Source organism: Diplotaxodon limnothrissa, linkage group LG7 (genome assembly GCF_057381915.1).
Source record: "Diplotaxodon limnothrissa isolate DT_005_m linkage group LG7, D_limnothrissa_male_GT1.1, whole genome shotgun sequence".
Lineage (NCBI taxonomy): Eukaryota > Metazoa > Chordata > Actinopteri > Cichliformes > Cichlidae > Diplotaxodon > Diplotaxodon limnothrissa.
The window spans coordinates 36,301,511-36,320,643 of NC_140602.1; the positions used below are offsets into that span (position 1 = coordinate 36,301,511).

The 19,133-nt window shown below is 39.7% G+C and overlaps 1 protein-coding gene across 3 annotated transcripts in view; it reads left to right on the forward strand.

The window, feature by feature from the left end:
• whrna (whirlin a) overlaps nt 1-19,133 on the forward strand; it is a 212,152-nt gene that overhangs the window by 128,453 nt on the left and 64,566 nt on the right. The gene's annotated exons all lie outside the window — the stretch shown is intronic.

Sequence of the window (19,133 nt, forward strand, 5' to 3'; positions counted from 1 at the left end):
AACATCTGTAACTATTTTCTACATGACATTTTTAGACCAAATGTAGCTTTCCTTTGAAGGTCAGTCCTGTCCAGTGAAGCTATAAAAAAACGCTTCATTTTTGGCCAACATCGTGTCTTAAGTTTGAAATATAAAATTTCATCCTACAAAATAAGGTTACTCATTAATCTATTTTAAGTTCAAGAGTTAACCTTTAAGAAGTTTCAAAAAGCCCCAGAGAGAAGATTTGATTAATTAGTTTTTACATCTAAGATCTTCTTGAACAAAACAAGGGCTGCACTTGGATAAAATGTACCTGCTTTCTGGAACATGTTTTTCAGTTTGAATAATGTGTAGCCTGAACATCATGTCTGAAAATCGGCACACTTTTTTATTTGAGCTGGTTGGTCAGCCTCTCCTCCCAGAGTCCTTTTTTTAACAAGTTGTGGTACATGCCATTTCACCAATTGATACAGCCAACTTAAGTTATGTCAGAGGTTACTTCTATAGCACATTTTCAACAATCTAACTTGACCAACGTGTTGTACAAATTAAACAAAACAAACACTATATATAACTTTAGCCTGCATACAGTTAATGCTTCCTCTGAGAGCCACTTTGCAACCCACCTCCACTGCAGCTTCTTTTTACGCTGTGTTTTCCATAAGCAGCATCACGTCTGTTGCCATTGATCCTTCTTTTCCTGCATGATGAAGTATAGAGAGATTGTAGAACAAATCTCTGCTGCAAAATATAATTTACTGCAGATGAAAACAACTACAGTTGTTTGATTTAAGCAGTCCTGACCTAAGTATAATCAATATATGCCCTGCTGAAAACTATTCTGCTTATTCAGCAACATGCCATGAGACTCCAGATAATTATAAGGGTAATTACTAAGGAACGCCTCAATACATAAGAGAAGAAAGGGGTGGGTGGGGGGGGGGGGCTATATCACAGTTTGATAGTTCATTTGAATTCTAGGGTCAGCTTCTTCGGGTGTTTGGATGGATGTTATGATTATGGATTAGTTCCTCACAGTGGCAGTAATATTCTGAAGTCATGTTTTAACTAAACAGCCTTATTAAGGGGGTTCTTTGGCTCCACAGTTGAATTTCATTTAGCTTTATAAAACGCGAAGGTGCAAGTTAAGAAATGTGCAGAGTTACAGATGGTGGATAAGCACTCCTGATGTTGGTTAGCCGCACATGTGCCTGGATGTAGAGGACAGAGCATACAGAGATAAAATGAAGGGAAAGAAAAAAGGTGAGTGTAAAGAACGAATATATGGGAGATACACAAGGTGAGGATTAGAAAAAGACAAAGGAGAAAAGAAGAAATAGAAGAGGAGAAAATTAAACATAAAAAAAGGAAGGCAAGCAGACAGTGTGGGCTAGGGGAAAGTACAATGACAGTCAGACTGCTAAAGTAATAAAAGAATCAGGAAATTAGTTGTTAAAAGCAGCCCATATAATCATGAGCAATACAAAGAAAGTTAGGGAAGCCAAACGGCCTATTTAAAGTTTAATCATTTCCAATAAAGGTCTCAAACAGAGATAAATGTGATGTCTTTGGCGCACTCTTTCTGTCTGCTTGCGTGTTGGAAGAAGCTACAAATCATCTATAAACTTGAATCTATTTGAAGTCTGTATCTGGACGCTCTGACATTCTTCTAACCTCCAAGGGACTGAAGGAAATAGAAGGAAATCCAGGAGACCTGAAGAGATTGGAGACAGGCAGCCCACACTGTTTCTACCACTTCTCATATGATTGAGCAGCCCTGAATGCAGCTGTGATTGCGATACATCTCTGAGCCAGCATGGCCTGTAAGATGTGATGTGATATGACTACAGTTTTACTGCTGTGTCACTGATTGTGTTACATGATTCTGGGACATCTTAAAATAAAATAAAATACATAAAAAAAAAGTCATAATTGCTAATATTGGATTCGAAGCTTTAAAAGTGTTCTAGGGTAAACTGATTTTAGACAAGAAGGTGGAATTTTATGTTAAAAGCCAACCCCCTGCAGGCTTGGCTAGCACGTTACATCTGTAGTCACAGATATATACAAATTGTGGATAAGTAACATCCAAATACAAAACTATAATCTTACTCATCAAAACTGGAGGACAGACTTGCAGATGGTTCTTTTTTGTATAATTAACTGCACAGAAAGCAAAAATAGTTGTAGTAGAAATGCTTCAAAAGGCTCCAGCAACAGAAACAACATTGAGAGGTCTGGTTTTAATTATTACGTTTTTACATGTAGACTTTTAGTGGCATAGATCATGTTAAAATATAGTAATTTATAGTTTTATTAACTAATATTTACTAGACCTTCACTAAAACTCCAAGAGTGACAGTCGTCTTTGTCAACAGGAGCAGCTTTCAGTGATGGTTATCAGTGTTTTGCCAGTATTTTGAGTATTTTCTAACTGAAAAAGAAATTTTAGACACAGTGTGACTTTGAGCTATAGTTGCAAGAATCTTTAAATATGATTCAACAGCCGTTTAGAGAGAGAATGACCTGATATCTTAGAGTGAGCGACAGAAAAGGAAGTATTTAAGTGAAGGAAGTGCCAAAGGACCTGAGAAAGCTGCTTCCCTGTTCTCAATGTAGCTTTAGGGATCAGTGGTTTGTGGCTGCCACTTTATCCCTGTATCTCCCCTTTCTGTCCACCACCATTCAGAGCTGAGCTGTCTGACCTGGACTGTTCATCACAGAGCTCTGATAATGTCAGATGAATCTTTGACAATAGTCCTGATCGAACAGCTCTAGTAGGACATTTCAGAGGTAGTGTAATGGTCTCTCTCCTTGCCTCTTCTGTTTTCTGTCACTGCTCTGCAGCAGGTACATATTTGTACCACCCAGGACATGTTGAGGTTTGTAAAACCCTGCTGTGAAGTAACAAAGTTGTGCTGCGGATGCTATTTAAAGACTGGAACACACAGTATTAACTATCATGAGTGCCAAAGTCATGACACCCCAGTTTTGAAATCAACATCCTTTTTTACCCCTAATGCTAATGTAATTATAGCCCTAAAAATGAGACACTCAAAAAAACAAAACAACTGTTGGACACATTTAGGTGCTCAATTACATCAGTACATATGAAGCCTGTCAATGCCACAGCTTGAAAAATGATTTGGGGGTCTTCTTATTGTTAATTTCGTTATTTTCTCCACTCTCAGATGACTTCAGGTACTGTAATATTGTATCATCCAGACTTTACTTGAAGTTAGTCATCACAGATTTTGAAGTATGGATAATTTGGACAATTGTCCTGTTACAGCAGCACACCTGTCGTTAGACAGGTTTTACTGAAATCCATCTGTATCATACCACTGGCTGCTATTCTGCCAAAGCTGAGTATTTTAATCTCCAGTCTCAACAGCTGGTAAGGCATTCTTATCATCAGATGAACTTCTGCATTTGAACTTCATCCGTTATGCAGATGTTTCTTTGTAGACTTCAGAAAAGGGCTTTTGTAATTAGATTTTGGGTAAGGTTTCTTTCTGATTACTGTTACTTGTTGAGCTTCTTTGTACACCAACACCACACAGTAAAACGCTGCACTGCCGCTCCTGTGCCAGCTCAGGTCAATGTCATTGCCATGTCCTGGGTTATGGCAAGCTAGTCTCCAAGCAGATAAGCCAGCAACTTCTACCACTGCCTGAACTTCCTAAAATAGGCTTCGCCCCAAAACGGGGCAGTACACTATGGCACCATTAACTTCATGTGTCATAGTGAGACCCAGATGGCATCTGACAAAATGGTAGCGTTTTGGGGGTTTTGCGAATGGTTCTTCGTCTTACAACTCTTGTCCTTCATATCTTCTCGTGACTGCCATTTCTTAATGACAGGTTGGACAGTAGAAATTGCATACCAGAAACCCTTTTATATCTTTTTTTTTTTTATAGCTTTTCTCATTCTTGCAGCCATCAAAAGCATTGATTTTCAGTCACTTTCTCATAAAATGTCCATGTTTGCTGAGCATTACTGCAAAGTTTGAGGAGTCAGATGACTTCTTCAAGCGCTGGAAATGTCCTCAACCAGCGACTCTTAATGGTAACTTTTGCACAACTGTTACATTTTTTACCTGCTCATGATATAAAAAGTAAAAAAGACACTTACATTTGAAGAAATGCTTTTTTGTCAGACTGCGTTTCTGTGATCAGAGTCACCTCGGAAAAGCAGAAAGAAAAGGAGCTGGGGACAGAGCCAGAATAGATTTTTTTGGGGAGCAATTAGTGTGAGCAGAGGAAGACAGAGGATATGATTCATCACTTACCACTTGCCAAATGATGCACTTTAATTAGCATTTAAATCTTTCTACAAATGGAGACTATACTCTCTTTTAAGAATTATTTGTAAAGCAACACAGAGGAGAGGGAGAATAATTGTTAGTGGTCCTGTAATTTTCTGGTTTAATCTTTTTACCGCTGGTCTGTTAAACACTCTGTCATGCATTACAGTACACATTTACTTGTTTAATTGTTGCATGTTACATTGCAGAACTTATCTGCTACATGACTAATGCGTTGCACTCTCCGGTGACAGTCACATTACTGCACTGGAATAATATGGCACACTGCAGGTCCACAGCCATTATGAAGCAAATTGCTCGAGTGATTACGGTCAGCATTCATCTCTTGTTCAAAGGTTTCTAACTGTTTTTGATATGTGGATGGGCAAGATGGCGGAAGGCAGGGTTGAAATTCTCTTTGAATGGTGCATATACCTCCATTCCAAACTTTCACAGCTTCAACAAACAGTATAATCACTGTAATCCTGCCCTGCAAATTAAATCAGTGAATTTCCTCAGTTTTCTTAGTTTTACGAGTGTAAAACTTCAAATTTGATCAAGCTTGCTTTACATTTTTATTTATGATTCTTGGACTTGGACTGCTTGAATAACTAGTCATGATAATAATCCTTGCATTTTATAATTGGCATTCCTGCAACAAGTGACAATACCTTATTTGATTCTCCAAAGGTATTGTGATTATCAGAAAATCAGATGAATTAACCCTGTATTCATCCAAACAATAAATAAAACTGGCAAGATCATTTTCTCCTGTGGAGCCCCAACATAGACAGCACTGACTCAAAATAAACTAGAGAGCGCATGTGCACGGTGACACAGAAACATTTAAGCAGGTGGAAACGTCTCTCTGCTTTTTAAAATAGTTTTAGGACGAGCATCGCAGAGATTCCTGCAGACTGTCTAACTTGCAAAAATATATTTATTTGCAACATTTCTGTACTAGAACTTCGTCAGGCTGCGTATAGACAATGTGCACTCTACAATTTATTCACATCTATGTACCCAATGCAGCTTGATGTTTGTCTATTTGTACTTTGGACTGTGGTTGGTGTTAATTTAATTTTTTCAATAATTAGATTAGATAAAACTTCATTAATCCCTCGGGTGGGTTCCTCCGGGAAATTCGGTAAATGTTGATTTTTATGTCTGTTTAAAAGATTCATTTTATTTTTACATGGTGTAATGCAGTGGTTCTCAAACTAGGCAACAGGCCCCATGCTGGGGCACAAAAAATGTTGCAGGCGAGGCGTGAATGATGAGGGAAAATCACAGTCAAGGTAAACTGGATGAATGAGATTTTTATCGTCCAATTAAATAAGACTTTGCTGGCACTGTCATGCTGACCTTAACCTTAAGTATTCATTTAATATTTATCCACTCATTCATACATAAATGAATGGATAATAACCAAAAAGTCCTCTTTTTACTGAAACACTGACCTGTGAATCATTCAAGCATTAAAAAAGGCACCAAACACAAGGGTTTAAATGGTGTTCTGTCTATAAATAAGAGACAACTTAAACAAAGAACCAGTTTTAAATTGTATCTTTGGACACTTTGTTTACTAGCAGCTGGTTGCAAAGGGACATCATTTGTTCCCATTTCCTTAGCTGAACTATGAGGAATGCCAACGATAACTCGGTTTGACAGGCATAAAATAGTATTTTTGCACCAACAAGGTGATTCTTAAAGAGCTATTAGCTGAAAACTTGGCATATCTTGGCATGCTGTGTAGTGACCTTGTGTCAAACTCGACAAACTAGACTGGAAACTGGACAAGCGGGAGATAAAAAAAACAAAACAATCTACTCCAGATGAACAGTATCTGAAAGTCATGTCCTGTAGAAATAGGAAAGAGAGATGTACCTGGTCCTTTGGTTGATCTATCAACTGTTTATTGAAGCCTCATCATGGCGTCAGTGGAAGGATGGCTGTCAAGAAGCCATTGTTAAGGAAGGGAAACAGGAAGAAAAGTCTGAGGTTAGACAAAGTGCTCAAGAACTGGACTAAAAATCATCATCAACAGGAGTGATGAAATTTGATATCAGTGGTTCAAATTGTGTACGGAAGAGGTCAGGAGAGAGGTGCAACAGTAAGTGTCTACTGTCATTTGTAAAACATGGTGGAGGCTCTGTTGTGGTTATTGGCTTCATTTCAGTCAGTTGTGTTGGGGATCTTGTCAGAATTGAGGAAAAAGTACCATCAAATTTTGATCCACCATACAATGCTGTCTGGAAAATATCAGATTAACAACATCTTAGGTTTTTAGAATGACAATGATCCCAATGCAGTGAAGCGCACCTGAATAGAAAATCATAAAATGAACGACTAACAGTCATGGACTGGCCTCCCAGAGCCTGAGTCACAACATTATTGAAGCACTGCGGGATCATCTTGACAGAGAACAGAACAAAAGGCACCCTTGTGTACTCTATTTCCATTGATGTCTGTTTCAGTGAATCATTGCACCTTTTTCCCTTTTGTAAAAAAAAATGAAGGGTGGCTAAAAAACTTTTACACAGTACTACATATATGGAAAGTTTATTATTAATATTGCAGTATTATTCTAATTGTTTTCACACTTTTACTACTACACTGAAGGTGTGGACAAGTGGACAAGCAAGCTACTACTAGACTTTCATTGCACACCGGAGAATTCTCCTTTGTTAAAAAGCATCCCGTCGTTCACACAGCATTTTAATGATTTCAGCATATATCACTCTTTATTACACACATTTCTTGGACAAGCTGTGAAAAGCTGTTAAAGTAATTTATGCCGAAATGCCACTGTAGTACTGACAGGTTGTTTACCTACATTTACCTCCCTTTAACAGTCCATCCAGGCACAAAAATAGCAGAGAAACATTTCACCGTGTGCGTGGCCCTGTCCAGCTGTTTGTTCACTTACAGGGGAAACCATTGTAAACATATAGAGTTTATAATTGGCAATGTTTCACTAAAGCTGTGTGCTGTGTTTTGCTGCAGTCAGTTGAACTACACGCCACCACCTGATTTGTTTTTGCCCCTTTATGCGAAGGCTGTGTTTTTGTTGTTATTAAAACAGCAGCAATGATTAGAAATAGAATTGCAAACACCACTGCTAGCGGTTGTTGCTTAATTGTCCAGAATCCGACGTCGCAATGACTCCTCTGATGTGACGCAAGAGGTCGATCAGAAAAAATTAAGTGCTTGTAACACAGCCCATCTACTCTCAAATAGAAGCATAATGAGCGAGAGGAGGGGAGGATGGAGGAGCAAAATAATGAGGAGAGAGAGGGAGAGGAAGTGATACACGTCAGCTGCAGTTTCATGACAGCAGCAGCAAGTGGCTTAGATTTAACCACGTCTTTGTGCATGCGTGCTGATAACTGCTGCAGAGGATGTACACACAGAGAACATGCCTGTTTGTAAAACGATCAAAGATAAAGTCAAAAATAACCTGAGGGTATTCTTTTTTCTGAAATATTGATCGGTCTGTCCTGAGCCATTAGAATAATAGTTAGTTATAGGAAATTTAATGCTGTATCCTGGCATTCTCCAATTTATTTTTCTGTAATTAATGATGTGGTTTTGAGTGAAGGGTCATAAAACTTCATCAGTGTGTAATTAGAGTCATAATCAAAGTTGTATTAATTCATCAAACAGGTGTAAATAATGTGATTTTATTAACAGCTGCTGATACACAGCACGGCTCTAACAAACGAATTCATCAGTTACATACAGTGTTGAGCGGGCCTTATTTTTTCATATTTTCACACCTTCTGTATGCACATTTCCCCTGGTATACAGTACATGGCAGTACTTGAGAGGTTAGCTGAACAATTTGAACAAATTTTGCTCCCACAGCCATCTGGCACCAGAAATACTACACTCACCTAGTTTTACCTAGTTTTTCTAGGTACATCTTTCTAGTCCTAAGTTAGACTTCCTTTTGTCTTTTAAATTTATTTAATTCTTCATGGCATAGATTCAACAAGGAGCTGGAAACATTCCTCAGAGATTTGGAGTGGCTGCAGATTTGTCAGTTGCACACTCATGATCCACATCTCCCACTCCAGGACATGTAAAAGGTGCTGTATTGAATGGATCTAGTGAATGTGGAGGCCATTTGAATACAGTGAATTTACTGTTCAAGAAACCAGTTTGAGATGATTTGAGCTTTGTGACATTGCGTTCTATCCTGATGGAAGCAGCCATCAGAATATTTTTGTGATCCAGTCATAATGGGACAGATATGGTCAGCGACAATATTTGCGTACTGTAAGCTGTGGTGTTCAGACGATGCTCAGTGGGTGCTAAGAGGAACAAAGTGTGCCAAGAAGATATTTCCCACATCATTACTCCACCGGCAGCAGGCTGAACCGCTGATACAAGGCAGAGTGAGTCCATGCTTTCATACTGTTTATGGCAAATTCTGACCCTACCAGAATGACACAGCAGACTCATCAGACCAGGCAACAATTCATCAAAATCTTCTGTTGACTAATTTTGGTGAGCCCATGTTAATTGCAGCCTCAGTCGTCTTCACGTTGTGTGATATGTTGAGCATTCAGAGATGCTCTTCTACATACCTTGGTTTTTACAACTGGTTGTTTAAGTTACTGTATAGCATGTATATACGTATGTATGTACTGTTTCAGCTTGAAGCAGTGTTGCCATGCTCCTCTGGCCTCTGACATCAATAATGCATTTTTGCTTAGAGAGCTGCTGCTCACTGGATATTGTCTCTTTTTCAGACCATTCTCTGTAAACCCTAGAGTGGTTACGTGGGAAAGTTCCAGCAGATCAGCAGTTTCTGAAATACTCAGATCAGACTGTCTGGCACCAACGACCATTCTGCATACAAAGTCTTTTAAATCACCTTTCTTCCCCATCTGATGCTAACTTTGCTTCAACAAATCACCTTGATCATGTTTACATGCCTAAATGCATTGAGTAGCTGCCATATGATTGGTTGATTAGATACTGGTATTAATAAGCAGTTGAACAGACTTCTAATTAAGTATTAATGTAATCATAACACTATTTCACTGATTGGTTAAGCGACCACCTGTTACTACCATAAACCCTATAAAAAACATGGATGTGGTCAAAGTGTAACCACAACTGTCGTCATATTGATATTTCAAAACACAGCAAATCAAGTGAGTAGCAGTACTGTGTGCTTATCCTCCGTTCTCACTCCTAATTTCCATGACGTTGTGTTCAGTAAGACTTGCACTCAGTGATTAAGCCCACGGTCTCACTGAGAAGAGTTTATTGAAGTTAGTGAAAAGGTAGTCGAAGGCTGTTTTCAACGCAGAGGCGTAAACCGGATGTATGTTTGCAACCAGTTGAGCATTAACAAGGATATAGTTTTAGTGCTTCTTCTATAGGGGGACTTTTTATTTGAAGAGGCCAAAAGTACACTTCCATCCACAGCCTCTTGATCCAGAAAATGAACAGTTGTATGTAGGTTGTTAAAAGAGACTGGCATGTTGGTCCTACACAGAGCCTGGTATGGTACATGATTTCCCTCTAAATGTAAAACTGAAGGAAGGGAAAATCCAATTCTTTTGACCACAAGTCCTCTATGTCTTTGTTCCTTCCATTATGTCCCCCCTTGGTTAGGAGACATACATCGAAAACATTTATGTCACTTAGATTCAGTTACTTTATGCTCCACTTTTGCAGTTGTACAATCATGAATGTGCCACCAAATGATCCATCAAACACACAAAAACACTCATGAGATGTAATGTTGCGAGTCCATTGGCAGAAATGAACGAAATGTTAAAAATAATGAAAACTGTCCACAGCAGTCACTCTTTGTGCTTCCTGGACTCTTTTTTTGATTTTCAGTGGCGGTGTTAGTTTAGCACTTCTCCCCTTTCATGGTGAACATGCTCACTTTCCTTAAGTCAACTTTTCCGAAAATCATCATTCTACCTATGCATAGCCTCAACATCGTCAGGCTTTACAGTGCTGGTTTTTGTGGTGGAATGAATACAAGATTGTCTGCATTGGGTGCATAATACCCTGGATAATTCACTTTGCATAGACAAATACCTACACAAACAGATACAATTACAATGCCATGAATTCTGCATAAGCATTAACTGATATACAACTACTCCAAACCATATTTAATATGGTTAATAGTGCTAAAGCTGTTAGCCACAGTATTAGTGTTTTCTTACTTTTACTCTAGTTTATTAATACAAATTCCCATTGAGGAAATTAGTAGCTTTTGACCCACCTTCTCATTAAAGGAGATTTTGTCGCTGCAGCAGTCTTCATGTTAGTGGGCTGAATGGAGAAGCAGCAGAACGTGTTGACGATTTTAGTCAGAACTTTCCAGAGATTTGAGAGACAAATAGTGTGTACAGCTTCTTCTGTGCAGGCTGGCTCACTTTTATAAACTACGCCTCACAAACTCCCCTACTTTTACTTCGCAGCTCACTGAGCTCAATGAAGCTCTATGGAGACTACCCCCCGATGCTATTTTCATACACTGCACTGAAATACATCACTTTAGCACAGTGAGACCATAATACTTCCCAAGCATATATCTTTTAATTTATTTTTAATTCATTTTCTTAAATGTACTAGAAAGCCAGAGGGGGGTTAAAAAGTACAAAGCTTGTTTTTAGGTTAGTTTGATGTTATTGTACCTGCTAGTTCCTTTGCAAGAGTTGCATTTATACAAAACCCCTAAGCTTTGTTTGAGGCCCTGAGGTATAAAACCCTACCCTCACCACAGAAATGAACAGTTTTGGGTTTGTTTGTTTTTTCCAACAAGCTCAGGTGATAATGAACGTGTTCTCTCGAAGACTCCAAATAAGCCATGACAGTGTCGCAGTGATTCAACATGCATAAAACCACAAAATAAGTCATGATGATTTCTGTTTTATTGTGTCCCCAATGTGATATGTCATTCACACCTTCTAACATCCTGGGTGCAAACTTGCATGCATCAGAACTTTGATCAAAAACATTTAGAGCTTTTTTTAGCATCTTTTGTAAGCTTTGAATCTTAGACAAGAGTCCAAAATCTGTAGCTGTTCTGTGGCATTTACATCCACACTTTGACCGAGCCTTTTAAGAACATTTACAGACTTATCATGAGAACACCCCAGTGTTGTCTTGTCTATTTTCTTTATCTGAAAGGTAATCTTTCTGAGGATGTGTTCGCTCCAGAGCATCTTTTTTTTAAATATTTCTTCCATAGATTCTCGGATTTTCTCAGATATGTTCACTGAAGAACATAATGTCATTGTATGCAATGGGAGGAAACTGAACACAATGGTACCGAGCAACAACAAAGTTTTGGCAGATTTAAAAGCAAAATTTAATGTGCTGGCGTCATCTTCAATGCTGTCCTGTTTTTACTACCTGAGAAAAGTTTGATGGGTGATCTGTGAGAGCTGTTTCACACAGAAATTGGTTGCTTATTAGCCAGGAGAAAGCAAAGGGCACTTGTGAGATGGTCTTCAGTGAAAATGAGTGAATGGAGCTAACGGCTACAATTTTTATGCCATTTTTTTTTCAAGCCTGCAGAGAAATACATTGATAAGACTAGAATTTTTAAAGGATAAAATAAGCAAATCTCATTTAGTTTATCTTACAGGGAAGCTGACTTGTATATTTAAGCTAACGCTCCAGTCATTCTGGCTGTCTTTTAAGAACCACAAAACAGTTTAAGTGTGGAATTATGCACGCATTAGTGCCTGCTCTCAGACATGTATTGCCAGATAGACTCATCAAAGCCAAATAAAAAAAATTTAAAAAAAGTAAAACTCAGATTTGAGTCTTTGACTTTTAATAAATTTCCAAACTTTTCTAAAAACCTGTGTTTGGTTTGTCAGAAAGTTAACTTGAACCCAACAGAGTATGGAGACCACTGTTTTCTGGAGACAATAATATTCATATATATTTGTACAGGCACACTAAAGTGAGAACGGTGACAAGAGTTTTATGTCTTAGCTCGTTTTTAAATGTCTTCTACACATGTGTGCGGATAAGCTGTGTGAAATCCAAGTAAAACAAAGATGAATCGGGCTGAGTTCAGAGTAAACTGAGCTGCGCTGTTCTCAAACGCTTTAAGAACTCCAGCTAGATTCCTTTTAGTGGCTTTTTGTAAAGCAAACAGCTGGAACAAACAGCTTGTAATCTGTGTTAAGATCTGTCTTGTGTCCCTGAGGCTTCAGCTCAGTCTGACAGCTCAAATAAAAAGGGTTTGCAGTGGCATCAGCTCTTACTGCAGTGGTGCTTGTTAGCCTTCTTGATTGATTGCTTTTGCATACCTACGTGTGTCATTTCTATTAGCAAATTTAAATGACCTCACTAAAAATGATTAAACATGGTACTGCAGAAGCTTACAGAGACAGAGCTTTTTTTGTGCTTAGACATGGAGCGGTAGAGGTGGTACTGTGCATTAGTATTGCAGATATGCAGTTGGGTGAACTCGGGTTGTTGGAAAATACGCAAGAAACTGAAACATTGCAGATTCTGAATGTTTTTTTTTTAGTCTGCGATCTGCATTGGTCGCTGCTCCAGCAGAATATTAAAAGGATTGTGAGGATTGGTTGGCTGACCACAATAAAATTTGAATGGGAAAAAAGGTAGAAAGTGACATTTGTAGACTTTAAAAATGCTAAACGCTACACAAAGTCTAAATGCCAGAACAAAGTAATTAAAAAGACAAGTGGCAGTGTCAGGGGGGAGTGGTGTGCTCATCCTCTGTGACTAATTTATAACATACTTGTGATGACAGTTATATTTAATAGAGTCACTATAAGGCAAACCACCAGAATTCATTTGTTCCTGTATACTTAGGAGACAAAGTATTATTTAATGTCCTGACCTGCTATTTTCTACAGATGTTGGGTGATATGTTAAGCACCCACTTTCAGTTTGACCGATTGTCAGTATATTAATAGAAGGTCATTTAGTTCACCAATCACACACCCTAACCCAATCTCCAAAAACGTTAGAGCACTTATGGAAATATGTGATGTCTTGATGAATCGAGCAGATATTTCAAGTTTACACAGCTACATTCTCGCATGAAAATATCTTAAAAGTTTTGTGACCCGGACAGAGAAATATTTCAAACTCCACCACTCTGTGTTCCTCCGCCACTGCCTCGTTTGAGTTTTGGACGAAATGGATTCTGGGATATTACATTTCGTCATTTCGAGCTGATTGGAGACCAGAACAGCCAATCAGATATTTTTGCATCCAAGTCTGTGATTGGCTGGTTTTGTGGCACAACTATAACGGTGTAGAGAGCGAGTTGAGCGCGAGCAACACATTGCGAGCAAGCGCAAATGCAAAAACTGAGCGAAAGTTGTGTGTGTATAATAGCAAACACTGAAATACATTTTTTTGCATGCAGCAATGAATTTTGTTCACTCAAATTCAGCTTTTCTTCGCTCAAAATAAATTTCTCATGCAACACTTGCACCCGCAAACTTTTTTTACGTGCGCTCAATTTTTTTTTTACGTGCGCTCAGAATATTGGCACAAAAATAACGCCATAGTATGTCGCTTCATGTGGGGGGCGTGTCGAACACTCCCAGTCTCTAGACCACTGGTCCCTTTATGGGATTTGTCAGTCGTTTTAGACGCCCTCTCCCACCACCCCTTTGAGCCTATCGGGGCAGTGGAGTTAAAGTTTCTCTCTCTTAAAACCGCTCTGCTGTTGGCTCTAACCACAGCCAAGCGAGTTAGTGAATTACAGGCTCTGTCTATTCAATTCAATTAAATTTTATTTATATAGCACCAAATCACAACAAAAGTCGCCTCAAGGCGCTTCATAGATACAGAGAAAAACCCAACAATCATATGACCCCCCTATGAGCAAGCACTTTGGCGACAGTGGGAAGGAAAAACTCCCTTTTAACAGGAAGAAACCTCCAGCAGAACCAGGCTCAGGGAGGGGCGGGGCCATCTGCTGCGACCGGTTGGGGTGAGAGAAAGAAGACAGGATAAAAGACATGCTGTGGAAGAGAGACAGAGGTTAATAACAGATATGATTAAATGCAGAGAGGTCTATTAACACATAGTGAGTAAGGTGACTGAAAAGGAAGAACTCAATGCATCATGGGAATCCTCGGCAGCCTACGTCTATTGCAGCATAACTAAGGGAGGATTCAGGGTCACCTGGTCCAGCCCTAACTATATGCTTTAGCAAAAAGGAAAGTTTTAAGCCTAATGAAAGTAGAGATAGTGTCTGTCTCCCGAATCCAAACTGGAAGCTGGTTCCACAGAAGAGGGGCCTGAAAACTGAAGGCTCTCCCTCCCATTCTACTTTTAAATACTCTAGGAACAACAAGTAGGCCTGCAGAGCGAGAGCGAAGTGCTCTAATAGGGTGATATGGTACTACAAGGTCATTAAGATAAGATGGGGCCTGATTATTTAAGACCTTGTATGTGAGGAGCAGGATTTTGAATTCAATTCTGGATTTAACAGGAAGCCAATGAAGGGAAGCCAAAACAAGAGAAATATGCTCTCTCTTTCTAGTCCCTGTCAGTACTCTTTGGTACTCTGGTTAGATACCATATTTCTAAGATTTTTAGGGCCGAGTACAATAACCTCAGTTTTATCTGAATTAAGAAGCAGAAAGTTAGCGGCCATCCAGGTCTTTATGTCTTTAAGACATTCCTGCAGTTTAACTAATTGGTGTGTGTTATCTGGCTTCATGGATAGATAAAGCTGGGTGTCATCTGCATAGCAGTGAAAATGTATGCTATGTCTTCTAATGATGCTGCCTAGGGGAAGCATGTATAGTGTAAACAGAACTGGTCCTAGCACTGAACCCTGTGGACCTCCATAACTGACCTTAGTGTGTGAAGAGGACTCTCCATTTACATGCACAAATTGGAGTCTATTAGATAGATATGATACAAACCACTGCAGCACAGTACCTGTAATACCTACAGCATGTTCTAATCGCTCTAATAGGATATTATGGTCAATGGTATCGAACGCTGCACTGAGGTCTAGCAAGACAAGCACAGAGATGAGTCCACTGTCAAAGGCCATAAGAAGATCATTTGTAACCTTCACTAAAGCTGTTTCTGTGCTGTGATGAGCTCTGAAACCTGACTGAAACCCTTCAAATAAGCCATTCCTCTGCAGATGATCTGTTAGCTGTTTGACAACTACTCTTTCAAGGATTTTTGATATGAAAGGAACTGGTGGTTGCTGACTGTATCTAAGCAGTTGTAAAACAACAACTGTTGAACTGTTGAACCTTGCACATTCCAGTGAGTAAAGTCAGTGTCTTCAGTGCACACTGTGGGCAATCAAGGCAAACTGCTAACAAGAAAAGCAATCACAAGGCAGTTGTTGGTGCCAGCACCCTCTTTGCAGACAATTTCACCCAGCTTCTGCCAGCAGCAACTGCTTAGGAATATACATTTTTGACTAACGGTGTGTTCACACCGAACGCGATGGACACAAACAAAAACGCCCCAAACGCCCCTAATTTGACGCGTGCACATTCGCGCCTCAACGCGTGTCCAAGAATCGCCCGCCTAGACACCAATTATAGGCGCTCAATCCCACCTGCAGAGCGCCTGTCCGTCTGCCTGAGGTTAGTAAAAGTATTTAATACGGTAGTCCTTTATTGATACCTGTGCTAATATGCTAAACCATCCATTTATACACTGCTAACATGGATGTGCTATGCTAACAGTGAATGCTCTCAGTGTTTACTGAAAGCAAACTGTGGTATCGAGACGACTGTTTATAATATTTCTAGTGATACTCAGGTCTCATCAAGTCCTGATTTAATTCGATTTATGCTGTTATCAGTGTTTGCAATGATAGCATGGCTGTGGTGTCCTATGAATGTATGCGCTCGGTGTTTGCTGATATGAAACTGTAGCATTAGGACCACTAAGTTAACCTTTGTAGTGATACTCACTCCTTTTTATTTAGACCTGGTTTAATTCTGGGATAGTTGAATATTTGTATATAATCACCGCAGACTGTTTTAGATTATATCTAATATATATCATGTAATTATCCTTATAATTACAAAATGTTTTATGTAAGATTTATGTTTTGTAATTTGTAATTTTGTAATTTCAATAATGTATTTTGTAACTGCAGTACACATAATACTCATTTTAAACAATTTTGTCCAGGCTCCTTGCCACCGGGGACTCCTTCAGGACCATCGCGTTCAGTTTTCGAGTTAGTGTGTCCACAGTGTGCCAGATCATCCCCCAGGTAGCGACGGCCATCTGGGACTGTCTAGTGGACGATTTCATGGCTGCGCCTTCACCTGGAGACTGGCGCTCCATCACAGAGGGATTCCAGGAGCGCTGGAACTTCCCTCTGTGCTGTGCAGCTCTGGATGGGAAGCACGTCCAGACAAAGGCACCCCATATATCATATAGGAGACACACACATTGATATACACTAAATATTTATTCCATTTCTTTTTTTGTGGTGCCCAAATTTATGCACCTGCTTGATTTTGTTTAAACAATTATTGCACACTTTCTGTAAATCCAGTGAACTTCTTTTCACTTCTCAAATATCACTGTGTGTGTCTCCTGTATGATATATTTAACTGACATTTTTTTATTGTAACAACGATTTATACAGGAAAATGATGTCTATTAACAATGTTGCCCAAACTTTTGCATCCCACTGTATTAGTATATTTTGTCATTAGTATAATATGAAATAAATTCTACATGTGTCAAGTCGTGTGCCAACATTTGCTGTGTAGTAGAACTGAGACATTAGTCATTATAAAAATTTATTTGAAATAATATTAAAATTCTCAAACAGAAAAACATTAAACATGAATATATAAAATATAAGTATTTACAGAGAGACAGGAATAAAAAGGACCAGCTGCTCTCCAGTGCAGGAACAAGGCTGAGGAGGAAATGCTCCATTGGAGACTGGTGTGGCCTCTTCAGGGACACCAGGATGGCCAGCTCCACCACCGATGGACCGTCCTGGGACCCGTCCCTCATCTGCCTCGGAGCCGTCCTCCTCTGTGGGCCTGTAAAACAGCACAAAACACAAAGAAATGAGAAGGCTGCTACTAGATTTTAATTTCAACATCGAAAAAAAACAAACAGGATATAATCAGATAGGTTGAAGACATTTAGTAAAGGTGATCACAAGGCAATCCCACCGAGTAAAAAGCTATCAGTGCTTGCTGTACATCTGATGCTACAGTTACATACCTGTGGTGCAGCAGCAGGAGCTCAGGGACTGGGGAGCCAGGAGAAGCTACAGGGGATGCTCTGCTGCAGAATCAGTTGGTTCTATCAATACAGTATTACATGTTAACAGGTTGAATATAATAATCATAGAGTAGACAGTGGTCCCTCATTTATTGCAGCAGGGGTTCAGAATAACTAGCCCCTCACCACGCACTTTGTACACTTTTTTTCCCCACACACATGAACATTGGTCACAGTTCTCACAATTGATTCTCAAAGTGCAAACCTTTGTAGATTGCAAAACGTAAAAGTATTATTATGCCGTGGTTTGTCTTCATCTGCCCGCCACTTTCGTGCGCCTTTTTCCCTCGGGGTGCAGGTGTCTATTTCCGAATGAGGGTCATAGTTATGGGTGTTTTTGTGCTGTTTTTTCTATTGGACGTGATGGTTATAAAAAACCAAACGTGATAAATCTGGCAAGCGCAGGAGACACTACACGGAGCAGATTTGTCAATCAGGCTGCAGAATGCAATGCTGTATGGTGCAAAAAAAAAAAAATCTGCGAAAAAGCAAAGCAGTGACGGATGAGCGGGACCACTGTGTGCTGTTTATTAATAAACAATAAAATATATTCCTAAATGACAACATGCATAAAAGCAGAACGGTATTTGTACGTCAGTGGGAAAATAGCGGTGGCTTGCTAGCTTTTGTGCGGCTTCCCCGGGTCAGCGAAAACTTTCAAAAGAGAAATGAATGAACTTACCAGGTTGTCCGATCTCTTCACATATCTTCCTCCAAGCTCGGTCCTTTTTATTCCTGTCTCGGTACAGAAAGCAGCTGGTGTTGTACAGCTCCGAGTTGTTTGCTACGGCATTGATTAGCCTTCCCCTCCTTTGAAGTATGAAGGGCTTTGGCTGGATCTGCCCCTTTGACCTAGGTCACAGTCACGTCACCAGGCTCCTGATTGGTTGTCGTGGCGTGATTTGACGCTGGAGTTCAGATTTTTCCAACTCGAGCGGTAGACACGAAACGCGCGTATGCACAAAATGCAACACAAAAACTCACGCGCGTGGTTTTATTCGCGAGTCAAACGCGCCAGACGCGCTACACTGACGCACGTTTCACGCGTTTTGGCGTTTTCGCGACGCAAATCTGCTTCCAAATTTTCACGGGACCCGCAATCGCGTGTCATCGCGCTTTTCCATTGACTTTACATGTAAACCTGACGCTCTATTCACGTCCATTGCGTTCGGTGTGAACACACCGTAAGGATCAGAGGTTGTCAGAGGGTTGCATACCAGTCTGTAGGCCTGTTTGACTGAGACCTAACATAAGCTACAACATGGCTAGCTTAGCAGTTTGTTAGACACAGGAACTGAGACTTCCCCATTGATCCGTTGTTTTGCAGTACTTCGCAACAACCATGTTTCCAGGTCTTCATTGTAATACATCTAATCATCAGGGTCTATGCTTGTCCTCCAGTCTAGTAAATCACTGCAAAAAGGATAGAGGAACTGTCTTGTGGTACTATACAGCAACTACACTAAATTTGAAAAACTAAAACAGAAACACAGAAAAATTGACACCAAGGCAAGATGTCTTTTTCAAATCGCCAACCTTACTTTTAATCTGTTGCTCAAGAATA